Source organism: Camelus bactrianus, chromosome 23 (assembly GCF_048773025.1).
Source record: "Camelus bactrianus isolate YW-2024 breed Bactrian camel chromosome 23, ASM4877302v1, whole genome shotgun sequence".
NCBI lineage: Eukaryota > Metazoa > Chordata > Mammalia > Artiodactyla > Camelidae > Camelus > Camelus bactrianus.
In genome coordinates this window covers 23,581,240-23,598,170 of record NC_133561.1, presented here as the reverse complement: position 1 = coordinate 23,598,170, position 16,931 = coordinate 23,581,240, and the positions used below count along the sequence as shown (strand labels likewise).

At 39.1% G+C, this 16,931-nt stretch overlaps 1 long non-coding RNA gene across 1 annotated transcript in view; it reads right to left on the bottom strand.

The window, feature by feature from the left end:
- The window catches only part of LOC141574767 (uncharacterized), a 151,930-nt gene that overhangs the window by 36,347 nt on the left and 98,652 nt on the right, over nt 1–16,931 (bottom strand). Inside the window, exon 4 of the long non-coding RNA XR_012501856.1 lies at nt 2,030–2,109. This is a non-coding gene — a long non-coding RNA (uncharacterized LOC141574767). The remainder of the gene's footprint in view (nt 1–2,029; nt 2,110–16,931) is intronic.

Sequence of the window (16,931 nt, the reverse complement as noted above, 5' to 3'; positions counted from 1 at the left end):
TTACTATTACTCAAAGGTAGACACCATATAGTAGAAAGCATGTGAAGCTTGAAATTGAAACCTGAGTTTTTGTTTTAATCTCTAAGATTCTACAGCTACAAAATTGACACCATTCTTGGTCTGTACTGTTTATAAAACTGTCACCAAGATAATATGAATCAATACACTTGGCGTGTATGAAATTTCGACATAAAAGGAGCTATTCCTATGTCCCTGTACAGAGCAGGTAAAACAAGTTCAACACTGGACACTGTCATCATTTAGGGTAACTGCAATCATCCTTTGGGCAAATTTTCAACCCTTATGAAAAAACAAATCATTTCTCAAGTGCATCTATTTATAATTTTGAACTTTGTGTGTTGGCTTTTCTCAAATTTAAAAAGCCCAGGTTATTAAAATATTTTAGCCTAGTCCCATGCAAGTGGAAAGCCACTTCTGTCAGAATAGTGATGAAAGCTGCTAAGATAGGTGTTCAAGGGTGGCACCTAATAGTTGAGTGCCGAATGCTCCTCAGACTCTTCCTCTCCTGGTAATCTGAACTGCACAGACTTCAGACACTGTCCTGAGTGCACATGGACACGAACAAGAGTCCGCTGCAACAACAGAAAATAAGGCGGCTGTATCATGCAGCTGACCATGTCCTACTCAGGGGAGAAGTAGAAAAGATTGAGATCGTGGTAAAGAGAATCTGACTTTTGTATGGGTTCCCTTATGCAACATCATGAAAGTTATTCACTTTCTTCTTTATCCATGCTTACAAAGATTCTCCAGTGAGCCCTGTCATTACAAATATGCTTATTTTTTTTTTTAAAAAATTGGGATGGAAAGAGCCATTTGGTTCTCTGATATTACTGCCTGGAGACGCTGGATTCATAGGGACCTCCATAACATCAGAAATAAGAGGACTATTCAGTAGACAGCTCCAAGCGCTCTGAGTAAGTAAAGGCATAAGAGGACATAACTACTTTGATGATGGTGTTCTTTTCTAAGAGTGAGAAACTCACTATAGTCCCATAAGGAAGAAGAAACTGTTCAGTGGTTTTCACTCTTCACTATTTCATGCTATGTTCTTTTTCTTTATAAAAATCTTCTAGGTTTGGCAGCTCATAGCATTGCTGCACATGTCCATGGAAACATCAGAAATGCCCACGGTAGGATTCTTTCTCTGATCAAAATTCCATCCAAATTAAAACCAGGGGCACAGTTTTCTTCCGACCAAAATTAACTTTGCAACTGTGCTGTCCAGATGCACAATGTCCTTGACAGTTTGTTTATGGATTGTACACATGTATTGCTTTGGAAAACAGAGAAGCTGTTGTTTTGACAGTTGACTCTCAATGCACTTGGGGTAGTTGTTTGTCGGACCTTTACTGGAAATCTGAACATCTGACTGACTCAGAGGATGGCTTTACTTGGCATTCTGCCAATCAGTATCCTCCTCAGCTCTCAGAATCTTTTGCACAACTTAGCCTGCTATCATGTTCTATTAAGATACAGATGTAGTTCAAGGGGTTGCATGTGGCATTTCAAACTATATACCCCAAGAAAGGCATGTCCAAGTTAATTAGTTATGATTCTGAGCATTGTTCTAAATGTCAATGATTTTCTTGCAAAAGAAAGGAGAAAGGATGCATATTTTTCCACTGTGTTTTTCATAGCTGGTGAGTTTGTACACTGCATCAAAAGTCACTTAAGAGTCATCTTGTTATTTTCTAAACAGGTTATATCTGCAGTGAAACGCTATAAAAATTACCAGCCAGGTAATGTCTTCATAATGTTCAAAGTTCCAGTACAATTAATCTTTAAAAGGCAAACTGAGTCTGTTTCATTTGCAGCAAAATCTGAGTGTTATTAGCGGAGATGGCTTAATTCATGTAAAAGTTTCATTTAAACACTGTGCATCTTAGCTTGGGCTGCCATAACAAAATATCAGACTGGACGGCTTAAACCACAGAAATCTGAATTCTCACAGTTCTAGGGGATAGAAGCACAAGATCCAGCATGGCCAGGCTTGGTGAGAGCTCCCTACCTGGCTTGGAGACAGCGGTCTTCTTGCTGTGTCCTCACTTGGAAGGGGGAGGCAAAGAACAAACTCTTCGGTGTCTCCACCTGTAAAAGGACTAATCTCATCACGAGAGTCACCTGTTACTGCCCCAGGAACTTCTCTAAACCTAACTATCTCCCAAAGATCCCATCTCCAAAAACCACCACACTGGAGATAGAACTTCAGCATATGGATTTAGAAGGACTATAATTCAGGCCAGAGTAGCCTGCTTTGTCACTGTACCTGTAAACCATTATTTCCCCTCTGAATGCATAGAACGACCCAGACACTTTAAATGGTCTCCATTACTGGCATAAGATTCTCAACATAAAATCAATTTCATTTCACTTTAATTTAAACAATATAATATATGTAGCCTCCATCCTTGTGGAACTTAGTGACTAACAAGGTAGGTAAATACCTATAATAATAATAAAATAACAGAGTACGAGTGATTAGTAGACTCAAAATAGGTGAGGTCTAAAACAAACAAAGATGAGATTTCTACATCAAAAAGTGTGGAGTCATTGACATAATGAGAGAGAAACCACTTGGGTGTTTGAGAGCTGAATTATTCATCTAGTGAGCTAATAAATGCTAGAAGTTTTGACAGTGTGTAGGCAAGTTTTAGTTCAGCAGTGAGCATGATTTACACATTATGAGGTTTATTCCCAGAACAGCACAAGGGATGGCTCAAACCAACCACTGTAGTAGGTCTATGGTATGGTTATCACTTTGGAAGCAGGGCACCTGAATACAAGGGATAGGAAGGGCTCTGTGCTGTAGGTAACCTTTAAAAACCACCACTCATCTCTCCAGTGCCCTGTTCCAGCTGGGCAAGCGGCACACATTTCAATTGGGCCAAAAAGGTCCTATCTGGGTGGGCCAGCCCTTGAATTTTCCTTAAAGCCAGTCTGCCAGATCACAGCTGTTAACAGTACAGTGTGTACAATTCTTTGGCTTTCCTCCAAGAAATAGTTAAGAATCTGAGATTAGGGGAAATTCTCAAGGGAGTCTGACAGATCGTTGTCCATGTCCCACAAGATGCCCAAGCCTAAATGCACTTTTGAAAATAAATGCTCAAACTTTAGGCAACTTGTACGTTTATCTGGGAGACTGACATTGACTTAGAAACAAGCTTTCACTGCTCTAAATGTACTGTTGACTCTGTTCCCCTTTGGAGATCTGAATTCAAGTCCAGACTCTGTCACTTATTTCTTACTTAACATTCTGATCCTTATTCATTTGTTCATTCATAGTTATATTAATAAAATGTTAGAGATTTACTACTTTCTACACAAATTACTTGGGAAATTATTATTTAATATAATGTAATAGTCACTATTTTTTTTTAAAAAAAAGGACTTTAGCTGTTTAAGGATGATATTAAATATTTTATTTCAATTGAACTAACTGATTAATTTATAACAGAGCAGTTTGGTTTTCTATTAGTATGCTCTTTATTCTTCCCCAGTATACTGGATAATCTTTTTTGCCGTAATTAATTGTCAACCTATTGTTTTTGTTATAGTTACAAGCACCATACAGAATAAAATTAACTTCAGTCTATTCTATTCTGTTCTCAGTCCTGTAAACTCATATTTGATTATAATTAAGTCCTTAGTACTTAAATGTCTATCTCTCCTTAGAACAGTGGTCCTCAAAGTGTGGGTCCTGGACCAGCAGCATCAGCATCACCTAGGAACTTGTCAGACATGCAAAATCTCACCCTCTCCCACACACACACCCACACCAGACCTATTAAGTCAGAAACTTTGGGGGTGGAGACCATTATAATAATCTGTATTTCAATATGCTTTTTAAGTCGTGCTAAAGTTGGAAAATCACTACCCTAGAATATAAGCTTCTAAGGGCTGAGATCATGTCTCTTTTGCTCACCACTGAATCTCCAGTACCTAGAATAAGTGCTTGCATTTATTAGATGCTCAATGAATAGCCACTAAATAAATGAATGAAAAAATTGATACTTTTATCAATACATTGAAGAAAGGATTATGAAGACATGCTCATAATTAGCAAAGAAAAAACTAGGAGAGATAGCAAATATACGGATGACAGTATCAGAATCCTAGATGATCTCAAAGTATAGTCTGATAGATTCAGTAAGAATAAATTTAACATGTATAGACATTATTCTTATATTTAAAAAAGAAAAAGAAATGCACCTGCACCAATACATGCTAGGAAGATATGGTTTGGATGTAATATGTAAAAAAAAAGAATTTGATTTTAATTTAAAATGCATTTGATACGAGTCAACAGTGTCTATGGTTGAGGGAAAAAAAGATGCTAAGGATCTCAGGCTCCATCATAGGAAGTATGATGTTCCATCTTGAACAAGTACAGTTTCAATCCTCTTTATACTAATCAGACCTCATTGGAACTATCGAGTTCATTTCTGAGAGGGGGCGAGCCACACATGAAGCATTAAAGGGGAGTAACTGAATCCATCTGTTTATCTGTTTAAAAACAAATAAAAGTACTAATAACTGAGCAAGGCTGTGGGAATACAGGATGAAAATGACACAGCCACTGATTCTAAAGAGCTCACATTGAGAGAAGAGCCAGGCATCTAAGAAGTCGCACAGGCACCTGCCAAAGAAGAGTCCTTGTAAGGAAGTGAGTGCTATGAGAAGCCTTAGTCAACAGGCTCTGCAGATTTTTGAAACAAGTTCTTTCACTCAGTTTTTAAAGTTGGAAATTTCCAGCTTGGAGAAGTGCAAAGTGATGGCTATCATAAAAGAGCTGAAGTGCTATCATAAGGAGCGAAACTCTATCTTTAAAGGTCCAGAGTCGTAGACACAGTCAATGGATGTAGCTCTGAGGAGGCAGAAAGTCTGATATAAGAAAGAACTTTCCGAAAATGAAAGCTTACAAAGTCTGGAAGGAATTTCCTGGAAAAGAGGGAACATAAGCTAGGGACTATTCCATAGAAAACTTTGGCTTTGGAAGCCATTAGAGTAAATAAATTGTATGATCTCTTTTTAATCTGAGATTCTATATAATTTACTATGATTCTTATTAGGATAGAGAGAAAACAGTTTTGTTTGGGATTTTTTCCCTCACTTCATCTTAAAGAAAAATTTCTTTTAAACTCTTGTAGGTTTTATTTAATCCATAAATCCCCTGATAGTGCTCCCTACTGACCAAACCTTACAGTTAGAGGACAAGTGATTATGTAAGGCAGACTTTGAGAACAGAGTGGAGACAGTTGAAAAATGGAGCTGGAGTATAGGGCAAAGCTTTGTGGGGTGGAGAAGGAAGAAGTAGCTATAGGTAATGCGGGGACAAAGTTAGGAGAACGTGGACTGTTAGGCAAAGAAATAAAGGTAGACATCAAACAATAGGAGACTATGGCAGGTTCTCTGGTACAGGATGAAGTGATGAAATTAGCATTTTAGGAAGGAGTATGTCAGTAGTATGAGAATTCAGCTACTTAAGTAGGACTCAGATATGAGGTTTGGAAATTAAAGTTGGGAGAGGGCAATACATGACACATTGACAAACAAGATTCATCAAGACGTCAGTTGATTGCGACTGCAATGAAAGAAAGAAATAATTCAAAATTATGGCACAATTTCAAGTCTGTGGGACTAAGAGAATTATGATCTAATGGAGAGATTAGGGACCTTAGAAAGGAACTTTAAGGAGTAATGATTCTGACTCCAAATCTGATGTGGGGTGAAGGGTGGTTCCCCACACCACTAAGAATTCTCTGACACCGGGTGAGAGTCCTACAATTCAATTCAATTGTGATAGTATCCACCTCGAGGTTCTACTAGGTAAAGAGCTCAGTTCCACAAGACTGCCCCCCATGTCAGAGGACAACTGCAAACCCAGGTTATCACCCATGCTTCTGACCCACCAGCTCTAAACCAAAGGTTCCCACAGCCTCCTGCTTGGGTTCAATAAATGTGCTAAAGTTATTCACAGGACTCGAGAAACCAGTTTATTCCCTGGATTACTAGTTTATTATAAAGGATTTAACTCAGGAACAGCCAGATGGACATGTTGCATAGAGAAAAGTATGAAGAAAGGACACAGACCTTCCGTGCCTTCTCAGTGCACCATTCTTCCCAAATCCCCACATGTTCACCAACCCAGAAGCTCTCTGAACCCCTCCCTTTTGTATATATATGGAGGCTTCATTAGATAAGCAAAACTGATTGAATTTGCTTCTAGTGAAAATGGATGTTAGTGGCACATGAGTGTTAGAAGCCACAGGATGCTGAGGAATAGTAACATTGTTTATTGCTTAAAGGTCTTGGACAAACCTCCACCCCTAAGCCTTGAAGTTTTTCTCACCAGCAAAGCAGTATTACAGGGACTAGTACAAGTGATAATGAAGCCTGGGGCTTTGTAATCTTCTGTTACGGGCTCTATACCTTAAAAAGCTACATTACTTCCAGGTCATTGATTAATTCTGGGAAGAGGCTTTGAGGGGTCTGTTTAAATCTCCATGGGAGGTATGCTGTAATGAATTTCGCTAATAGCAATTGGAGATTTTACCCATAGGGAGTGTTCAATAGGGACAAATGATCACTGTTTCCAGAATCAGCTCTAGTATCATCAGAGATACAGCAAATAAAAGATGTCATTTAATTCACCTGGTTGGCTGCTTTGATGTTGATCGTCAAATTCTAGAATTATTTCCTCCTTTGCGGGGAAAGAATTTCTGGCACGCTACTTTTCCAAGTCTCAGTCCAATAAATGGATAGGGAAGAGGAACTAAGGACAAAAGTGTGTGTATCTCACAAAGGGCCTAAACCAAAGGAAGTAGGTTCAGAGACAGGAACGTTTTGAGGTTCACTGGAGTTCCCCACTATTTGAACTGTTTTAGTACTCCAAGCCAGGGGCTGCTTTATGGCGGTGGGGCTGAGCATTGAGAGTGTGGCTCCAGTGTCAGTTAGGGCTGGAAGAGATTCATCCTCAATGTGGAGAGATGTTTCTCCAGCTGATTCAGATGGAAGACTAGGAAGAGCCTCTGTCGCTGAGAGCTGGGAGGATGTTGGAAAAGCTGGTCAGAGGGCTGGAGGCACCTGAAGCACTGAAATTTGGAACAATTTCTTTTCCAATATCCTGGCTCTTTGCAATAATAGCAGAAACTAGGAGGGTTTTGGTTTCTTTTAGGGGCCTTCATTTGCTAGATTTGAAGATTAAGACTTCTAGGAGTCCTCCTTTTAGGGGCCTGAGCTAGAGTATGAGCGAGCTGGCTTGCCTGATTAACTGAGTCTAGAGCAGGCATAGTTTCCCATTCCACCCTGGTCCCTTTTACTAGAATGGAAAGGCCCCAGTTCAGCCCATTAATAAACAGAGTTAACAGCTATCTGGGTGAAATTACCATCTGAAGGAAAACCAGAATTTTCTTTTAAAATAATCTGAAGTTGGTTTTAATAGTCATGAACATGTTCATCAGATTTTTGTGTAGAAGCCTGAATTTTGCTCCAATCAATAGGCTTTAGAAAAGTCCTAGGAATTGTCTGATTAAGTCACCTCGTGATTCCCCAAGCCTGATCATATAACAGGGTAGCAGGCTGGTCTCCCAGCTGTAATCCTAGAAAACCTGTCAGGATTTTCCCGATGAGTGGTCTTCATCCAGTGTTGGGCCTGGCTTTTACCAACAAGCATATGAACTAGCTGATGTAAGTCAGAGTAACCTGGTTGATAAATCTGAATAACTACTTTAAATTCCTCAGAAAATCTCTGAAGATCTTCAGTTAGTTTGGGAAAATCTTTGACTATGGGAATGTAAGAAATGAAGAGTTTAGCCTCTGGATCCCCAGAAGGCTTAATTTTTAAAGGGTCAGGTTCTGACAGAGGGAAAGGAGGTGTGGAGAGTTTCAGGCAAAAAAGTGAAGTTTGGTGAGAGAACTGGTACGGGGAAACTGAGGGTGTAGGGAAAGTGTAGGCAGCTTCTAAAGGAATGAGGAAGATGGAGCTGGAAACAGAGCCTAAGACAAAGAAAGTGGGGGAGAGGAGCATGAGGCTTCAGAAGCCATTTTCTCTTTCTTTAATCACTTGTTTGCCTTGTTTGCAGAGAGGTAGTTTTAAGCTCCTGAAAATATTTGGAAACCTGAAAATACCAGTTGAAATAAGTGCTCCATTCAGTTTGGAAACTTTTAGAGCTACGATTTTCCAATTCAGATTTTAAAAAAGTAAAAGTTTGGGTATTTCAAAAGTTCTCCATAATGGCCATTGATGTTCTAAATCGCCTTTGGTCAGGTTGGTGCATTTAGTGAGAAATGCATGTGAGGAAGAATTGTGGCTCTTCAGCATAAAGTCTCCCCTGTGGGGTCCCTGTGGGAAGGGGGATTAGGAAGGGAGTCACTCTTAAAATATTTAGATAACTAGGATCCCATTTCTCAGAGATTTTTCTCTAGAGTGAAAGGATACTTTTTAAACAGCTTAAATAGACCAGTTTAAATGGCTCAAACAGCTTAAACAGCCTACAGCTCTAATACCAGATAGTCCAAGAAACAGTTTGGTTTCGAAGGATCCAAGCTGAAGACTGCTCAGCACAGCTCTAATGGAACAGCCTGGTCCAAAGGAGTCAGGTCTAAGGCTTCTGATAGAACAGCACCTTCTCCCAAAGGAATTGGACTGAAGGCAAGCACAATTTCAGTTAGAATAGCCTGACTTGAAAGAGTCAGGCTGAAGTGCTGAATGAGTACCCTCATATAGAACAAAGCCTTGACCAGAAAGGACAAAGCCTTAAGATCGATCCCGAATAAACCCTGAAGAGCTTCAAAATGCAAAGAGGGCAAAAGCTCCAATCCAGGAGGAAGACTTTCCCTCAAACCCCAGGGTTGGTGACAACAGCAGTGAGCAACCATGGGCTCTATGTGGGTACTGCACCTGTTCACTCATCCTGAGTCATCAGGGGTCGTCTCTGGATCCCTGTATGAAGCACCCAAATGTTGACCTAAAACAAATAGACTGCCAATTATTTCTCCAGTAAAAATGGGTTTATTTGGGATCGGCAAAGAATTGCAATTTGGGGTCTGCAACTATAGTGAGCCACATGCAAGTCATCCCCCTACAAAGAGAGAAGAACTCTTAAAGAGAGGAAGAGGAAGTTGCAAGGGCTACAGTAAATAGAGTGTCCACTGGAGGAATTGAGAGTTCAAGTGTAGTGGCTTTTCATCGGCTGAGCTGTGACTGTCTCTCACTGAGCTCTTGCCAGGCAAGAAGGGAAGTCTTTCTTCTTCCTGCTGGGCTCCGCTATCATCATAGGACCTAAGAGCGCCCCTTTTGGCCTCCTGACTCTATTTTAATTGAGGTTTCTGCTTATTAACTTTTATAGTTTCTAAATCCAAATAAGGTTCATACATTGTAATTGAGATATTTCCTAAGTTTCTTTTAATCTATAGGGACCTCTTCAATCTAATTCTTTTTCTTTCAACTTTTTGTTGAAGCAATTGTATATTGTCTTACAGAGTTTCCCACAGTTTAGATTTTGCTGATTTCATCCTCATAGGGTCACTTTACATGTGTGTCTTTCTAATCTGTACTTCCTGTAAACTGTCAGAGAGACAGAGCAGTGTCAGGGGTAATTTTCTTTTAGGTGACACTACTTCATAGGTGGTGTTGTGCTCCAATAGGAAGTAAATAACATCTAGTTATCTCTCTTATTCTGATGTTAGCAGCCACTGATGATCACTGTTATAAACGTAAATTCTTAATGCAGTATGTTATTCACAAGAAAGTGCTAGAATATCCTGGCATCTAAATTACTCTCAGAAAGAGCTACGCGTAAGTTCAACATTCTTCTATTTATCTTTAAAGGCATATCTTCCCTCCTAAAATATTTATTTAATAAGTAATTTAGGAATAAATAATTCTAAATAAGCTAGGGGTAACAAAAAAAGCACTTAGTTATTTGAATGAATATACAATAAGTGCAAAGTTTATTTACCTTAAACATATTCTGTGTCTTCTATTTCTATCATGTCATCAATTTTTAAAAAATTGAACCTTTTAAATAAGATTTGCCATTTCTTTTCTAACTGAAAACCTACCTTTTTCACTGACGTTATAGAATGAAATTTGCATTTTTTTACAATGATCATGCTATTCTGGTGGGTTTCTTAGGTCACTGATGATAGAGTCAGTCCTTACATTCAAAATTACAAGTTCTTATTCTATATTCAGTATTTTGCTTTCCAATATAATTTTTCTTAAAATTTATACAGAATTTTAATATCAAAGTTTAATAATTTATATATGTATAATAAGATAATTATAAGAAGGTGACTTATTTTTTTGACTACCAATATACTCATTACATATTTGGCTCAGATTAATGTAAAATGACACTTCCTTATACCTTTCTGCATTTAAAAAATTTACTTCTTATATTTTAATAAGAAAAGGGTACATATTTTTAGGTTCTTATGCTGCTCATGGATGAATGTGTTTTAAAATAAACACATTTACACTCCTCTTCCCCCCCCCCCCAGGATTATATAATTCTGACTAAAAATGGTGGTAAGAAAAGCATGGACTAGCATGATAAGCCCTGGAAAAATAAAGCTGTTGTTTCTTCATCATTTGTGAAGTGGCCAAAGTTTCTAAAATTAAGAAAACAATAAATCAAACAAATAAATCCAAGAAAATATTTATATTTGGAAAAAAATGTCGTTTAAAAATATTAATGCAGTATTACTCTGTTTTAAAACTGATCTTTCTTTCTAATCAGGCTATGTTTTTTAGTAAAAAGAGAAAAAAAATTAACCAGGCCAAGCAGTGACCTTTAGAAAAGTCTGCTCACTTCCTATAACCTTTTAAAATTTGTTAGTTTACTTTTTTGTTTGTTTGTTTTGGGGTTTTTGGGGGGGATGGGAGTCAGTTCATGAGGTGTGAGAGAAGGAAAAGTTCTCTCTGAAGAAATCAAGCAGATTAAAGATAATAAATTATGATGTCAGAAACAGAGCCCAAATAAGAAACACCATCAGTAACATGGCCAGATGGTCTGGATAATGACTCTGTATATAACCAAAGAAAACCACAGCTGTTTATAAATGCATCTGTTGACAAATGTTCATTTTGAATGGAAACCTACTCCAATGAACCAATGAGACCATTTAATTGAAGTTTAATATGAAAGCAGACGAAATTCAATAATAGAACAGAACTTTAAGGAACTATCAGCATTCTGCTCAGCACGCACTCTAGTTCTTTGAATGTATTTTTATTGTACATTCATTGGGGCTAATCATAACCAAATGTTGGAGTGTGTATTCCATAGACTTGGTCTCAACATCATATTTTCATCCCATGTGGTAAAGAGTTTTCCAGTCAAAACCTTAATTACTCCTAGGCATGTGCGTGAGTGGACAGGATGTATATATCTATGGAAATTAACAGAGCTCTGAGTTACATCCTGATTCCCAAGGAAAAACTTATACCCACAGGAAGCCATCAACTTTTGCTTTCTCTAAAATAATAAAATACTCTCATCGGCCTCATAGAAGCAGAGACCCATATTGTTTCCTAGAATTTACAAAATTCTTCAAGGCCTAGGACTTTAATGATTTAAAATACCAGGGTTCTGTTCCCATGAAACTTAGCTCTTTGCTATACATTAACCAGACAGACTTGCCAATTCTCCATCGTAATCAGGTAATTCTAGAGCTGAAGGAATATCTGAAGGTACTTTCATTCAGTTCACATATTATTAGGCAGGTGAATGCCAAAAAAATATATGACTGATGTTGCTACAAATGCAGTTGGTACAATGAACATACAAGATATTTTTGCTTCACCAATTTTCCCACGAAAGAAATAAACATTAATTTCATTTAAACAACACAATGATGTGACTTCCTACACACCCTAACATTATATAGTAGAAAAAAGTGTAATCAGTTACCACTTTTCTGCATAGATAATATTCTACTTTGAGATGAGGTTTTTATGTTGTTGTTATCATTGCAGTTCAACTGTAATACAGATTCCTCTGGTCGTGTTTGCTGATGTTTCACATTACATGCATCACTATTCTTCTACCTTGAAAATTTTCCCATCAACTTGCTGCCTGATGAAAACATTCTCTTCATGAACTTCAACCAACTGGTGATAAATTTTGCAATGGAAATTTTTTATACATACACATTGAGTAACTGCACACACATTTCCTGGAGAGTATGCATCTAAGACAGTAGCCATTTTTTAACCAAGTCCCAAATGGTTCCAACTGATTCTCTTAGGAGTGTGTATTTGCCTAGATGAAGTAAAATCACTGACAGGTATCTGTAGTATGTCCAAGGGCTTCAGCAGTAATTTAAAATGAACTTTAATAGATTCAGATACAAATTCTCAACTATCGTCATTGGTTCTCCTTGGGGGTGTTCACTTTTAACTTCTGAGTGCTTCCTGGGCTAGATAAACTCACTTGCTACAATCCTTTAGCCTCCTCCCTACAGCATTCAGAGTTGTGGGAGCACATCTTTGTGCTTTACTATTAACTGGGAAATTAAATCATTGTTTAGTTTTCTTCTTCAGTTTACTAAAAACCTATATACTTACGCCATTAGATTAGCTTTTCTTCAGCTCTTCAGGTTGTCTTGGCTATAAGGTACAGCTTCAGAAATGTCAGCTTCAGGCAAAGTAACCCTTAGTATAACGTTCATTCTTTCAGGTGGCTAAACTGGTTTGTACACAAAAAGCACCGAAGTCATTTCAGAGTGACACATGTGGACTCGCCTACTGCATGTCAGAGTATCTGTGGACGTTCTTGATATGGAAGCCATCACCACAGTTGAGGCTGGGAACATCAAGCAGTCACAAGGCAGACTGCTGTTAACAACAATTTACACTGATTCAAACGACGTCACTGTCCTTAGATTCTTATAAGTGCAGTAACCATGGTCCTCACAACTCCTTTGCCTTTTGGTGTTTTTAATTCCACCTGAAATTCATTTTCTCCAGAAAGTCACTTGGGCATGTGCGCCCCTTTGATAACTACTGGAGACCAAAACATATTCTAACTGGAAGGGTGAAAATTTCTTTTGGAATCATCTGGCTGTTTTGTCTGCAGGGTGCCAAACATCTGGATATTTGGGATGCCTCCAGATGACTGGCTGAATTTTTCATTTTCAACCAACATGGTTTCTGGCATCATGGAAACAAAGCATCAGGCTTTGTTTACACACAGTGGCTTTAAGCCAACTGCTAAAGAGTAAAGTGGTGCCTACCCACATGAGCTGCCCAGTCTGATAAAAGGGAACATCTGCCATTAGTTACTTATTCGTTCTGTATCCTAAGAGGGGTGCAGGGGTGGAGGGGTTGGCAACTGATAGCAAGAGGTGAGATTCAGAGATAAAAATAGGGGACTAGATTGTGAAAGGCCTTCAAAACTATGTTAAGGAAATAGAGAGCCACTGAAGGGCTATAGGTGGGGAACTAACGAGTTCACACTTGATTTTAGGAACAATCACTCTGGTAACAGATTACCACAGGGTAATTGGAGGTGGTAAATAGTCTATAAAAAGTCTACTGTAGTAGACGAGAAACTGATGATGACCTGGACTGCAGTCTTCTCAATGGTGATGGAGAAACAGAAGAAGTTTTTGAAAGGAGTGGAAATGAAAAGAAATATATACTATAGGAAATTTAATGCCATAGTGCTCTACAGGACAGAGTGGAAAGGAAAGCAATTGGAAGCTGAATAGTAGACTATGTGAGAAGTAAGGGCCTGAACAAGGGTAATGGCCCTGGGAATGGAGGAGGAAATGGATACAAGAGAAGTGAGAAAGTTAGAATGTCTAGAATTTAGCAGGATCTTGAATGAAGAGTAAGGTTAAAGGTATATTCCAAAACTAGGGAGGCTTCCAGACAGAGTGGCTGAGATGACAATACCAACAAAAGAGAAGGGAAGTCGGGAAACTTAGCTCTGATCCAGAAGGAGAGATGTGAGTGACATCTAGATACAGTGCAGTGGAGATATTTGAGTGGTTTAGGAGCTTAGGTGTGAAGCTGGGACCAGAGATGTAGATGTGAAATCAGAAAAGTGAATGAGATTGCCGAAGAGGGAAGAGGGTGAAAGACTGGCTGCCACATCATAGAAGAGAGAAGACGAGACAGACCAGGGGCTAGAAGAGGAATAATCCCTCAAGAGAGACAGGAAGAGTGAAACAGGAGAGGCCACTACCACAGGAGCCTTGTGACTCAACCCCTGTGCCTGTTTCTCTGCACCAGGTGTACTTCCCAGGAATAGGACTCTTTAGATCTTTCCTACTCACTGAGCCACCAGTTTTGTAAAGAGAAAGAACACTCTTGGACTGTGATGATAGAATTTCTTTGTTTCAAACACCAGACTGACTCTGGCTCTTAAAAATTAACTATTATGACAATTAATTGGACTATGACCATAGCTCCCCAATGTCTCTTTCTAGTTGTGTTATGTGGGGTTCTCTGCTTTACTGATCATCCTCTAGTTCCTCTGGTTGATCTGCTTTCTTCATCCGTCTTATGTCTTCACATGTGGTTCTTCATGTAACTGTTGCCATCCTGAGCCCTTGCAGTTCCTCCTGTCCCTTCACTGACCCTACCCAGGTCTGTACTGTGCAGTGAATCACTTCTCTGTCATCAAGGGCTTTGTAGTTAATAAACATTGTTTAATAATCAGTAGGACCAAGCAGCCTCCGTGCTCTGTTAGTCCCCAAACAATGATGAAAACCTTCCCTGATGTATCCCCGGCAGCCATGAAATTATTTACCATTCATGAGTCTTGACTTAGGTATGCACATCCTGTTTCCAAGTGCCTACCCACCTACCCTAGGTTAACTATAACACTGTCCCAATGGCCCCTCAGTGGCGTGGAGTACAGCTGAGAATGCTTCTGGATCGTTGTCTGCCCAATCCCCATCCTACCATGCGAGTAAGTTACTCTAGAGGAAACTGATCCATCGATTACATGGAGCTGCCTGCCTCATTTTTCGGTCTCAAGATGCCTTCATTCCCTCCATCCTGCTACCCTCACTCTGGTGACTTTGATCTATACATCGATTCAGCTGTTTCTCCCTGGATTGAGCCCAACACAAGTCCAGACCAGCTGCCTAGATCTCTGAGCTAAGAGAGTCTGTCTCTTAGGACCATGGACATAATGATAGACTCATTATTTATGCTTATAGTAAATCAATAATTACCCCTCATTTCTGACCATCTACTGGCTTCCAGTGGCCACTGGTTCCATCTCTTCATTTAGAATGTAGAAAGTGATTCCTGTTAATATCAAATCCTCACCAGCTGGTCCTGCGAGACATTTATTTGCTTCATCAACACAGATGAAAATTAAATACAGCTATGAGGAAAATAAAATAAGTTTATGGCAGGCTGTATTCAATACACAAAAAGCAAAGCTAGCATTTCCTGCCCTCTTAAAGCAGTAACAGTATCACTACAAACACAAAAAGGACAAACTTAAGAACCAATTCTCCCTCTTCACTGGCCATCTCACATTCCACTGGCGTCCTGTGGAATGTGGAAACTTGGTTTGAGGGTAAAATTCAACTCAACTGGCAGTAAGAAAGTCTCTGACCCAGAACTCTTGAAATGTTCATGGGAGACTTTTTGCAACTTCTGGTTGTCTCCGGGTATGTAAAAAGACAAGGTTTTGAAAATATCCAAGGCATCTCTTATGTAATAGTCTGGGGTGAGAAACATGAGTGTAGCTACCGAATGTAGCAGTCAGTCAGTCCTTAGAATTTGTAAAAACAGAGGATCTAAGCATGAGTGCGTTTTGGAGGACAGTCCAAGTCGTTTTGCAAGATTTGCTGGTCATTTATAGCAGACACTGCTGTCTACACTGCACCTTCTTCTCTTTTCTTCTTTGACAGCAGAGCCCTGGTGCTGTTCTGGGGTTCACCACCTCCCCAGAGAATTCAGCAGAAAAGGACCATAACCCTGACTCCAGAGCTAAATCCTGGTTGGTGTAAACCAGTCAAGGTGAACCCTCTTCTTTTGCTAGTGATGAGTCTATAAGAGAGCATATGACCCAGTTCCAGCCAATGATATGTGAAGGGAAGTCTGTCAGGGACTTCTGAGATAGATTCCCCAGCTCCCATTTTTGCCTTTTTTTTTTTTAGATTCCACATACAAGTGATATCATATGGCATTTTTCTCTTTCTGGCTTACTTCACTTAGAATGACAATTTCCAGGTCCATCCATGTTGCTGTAGATGGCATTATTTTATTCTTTTTATGGCTGAGTAGTATTCCATTATATATATAATTTTTATATATATATATATATACACACATACCACATCTTCTTTATCCAGTCATCTGTTTATGGACATTTGGGTTGTTTCCATGTCTTGGCTATTGTAAATAGTGCTGCTGTGAACACTGGGGTGCATGGACATTAAGCAATTTCTGTAGGTACCACAGTGAGTATAATAACAGTAATAACTAATACTTATTTTGTGCTTACTGTATTTCAGGTTATTTCCTAAGCACTTTATATGTATAGCAAACACTCATTAATCATCACATTCATTCTGTGAAGAAAATATTTTTATTTTCCATGTTTTGCCAATGGGGAAGCTCGAGCACAGAAGACACAAGCAAATTTCCCAAAGTCACACAAGGTAAGCAGCAGCATGGCACTTCAGGTCCTGCACACTCACTGCCTCCTCACACACCAGAGCCATGATTCAGACGTACAGCCTCTGTCTGTCTACATTCTACGCCTATGTTTTCCCTCTTGGTTGAGTAGAAGTGTCAAAATATGGCTTGGCTACATGCTCTGTTTTAGAGACCCAGAGCGAGAGGAAAATTCCAAAAAACAATTCTGATTCCACGAATGAAACAAGCAAACACTCTGGTTTGGGCCAGGGGACAGCTGGCTCTTTCTTTGACTCCA